Source organism: Phocoena phocoena, chromosome 20, assembly GCF_963924675.1.
Source record: "Phocoena phocoena chromosome 20, mPhoPho1.1, whole genome shotgun sequence".
Lineage (NCBI taxonomy): Eukaryota > Metazoa > Chordata > Mammalia > Artiodactyla > Phocoenidae > Phocoena > Phocoena phocoena.
The window spans coordinates 55,437,499-55,438,489 of record NC_089238.1 but is presented as its reverse complement, the minus strand read 5'-3'; the positions used below and the strand labels follow the sequence as shown (position 1 = coordinate 55,438,489).

The following is a 991-nucleotide window of genomic DNA, read 5'->3' as shown; positions in this document are numbered from 1 at the left end:
CCCTGTGCCTCTGTGTCCAAATTTCCCTCTTTTTACGAAGACACCGGTGACTGGATGAGGACCCACCCTATTCCAGTGGGTTCCAACTGATTACATGTGCAAAGACCCTATTTCCAAATAAGATCACACTCTACGGGCTGGGTGGAGATGAAATTTGGGGGAACGCTAGTCAACCCACTACACATTGTAAAAGGGACTTTGTTAATGTGATTAAGGATCTGGAAATGAGGACATTATCCTGAATTATCCTGTGGGTCCAGCGTGATCACAAGCGTCCTTACAAGAGGGAGGCGGGGTATTACAGGAACAGTGGCGACACGGTGTTCCGGAACCAGAGTGGGGCATAAGTAATCTTGCTGCCATGCCTCCAAGCTGTAGTTGTGAATCAAGCTAAATTCTAAACAGAAGGTGAACCTCTGAGAAAGTCAGATATACTTTAAAAGTCAGGATGTGGATCCAAGGAGGACAGCCTTGGCAGCAATGGCCCTTGCATCAGCAACAATGGATGCAGTCACTCCAGCACCAGGAGGATCCCAGCCGGACTGACTGGGCTGCACTGGCTCAAGCTTGGATTTGCCCAAAGAGTAGCTTCAGGACAGCAAAGCATGGTAGAGCCACCACCAGGAATGATGCCAAGTGCACAAGGTACATCTACCATGGAGTCTGGTCCAAACAATCATGGGAATTTCCAAGGGGATTCAAACTTTTAACAGAACGTGGCAACCAGGCTGACAGGGGCTGGGAACACTGGAAACCTCACTGGGCATCTAGGGAAGACAGCATTTGAGGTCTCTCTGTTGCAACCTATGGCCTTTTTAGCAGCAGCCCTGGCAGAGCAAAACATGTCTGGTCTCCAATTAAAGAAAATTTGTGTCACTATGTGACAAATTAGTCTGTCAGAGATACTCTGCCCCTACCATCCACCCATCTTTTCTCTTCCTTTTTCAGATAGTGAAGATCTTCCGTAAGTTTTTATCTGTTTATTTTTTTG

At 47.2% G+C, this 991-nt stretch overlaps 1 pseudogene; it reads left to right on the top strand.

The window, feature by feature from the left end:
* The first annotated feature begins 448 nt into the window (after positions 1 to 448).
* On the top strand, positions 449 to 732 carry LOC136141431 (arginine/serine-rich protein PNISR pseudogene; annotated as a pseudogene).
* The last annotated feature ends 259 nt before the right edge of the window (positions 733 to 991 follow it).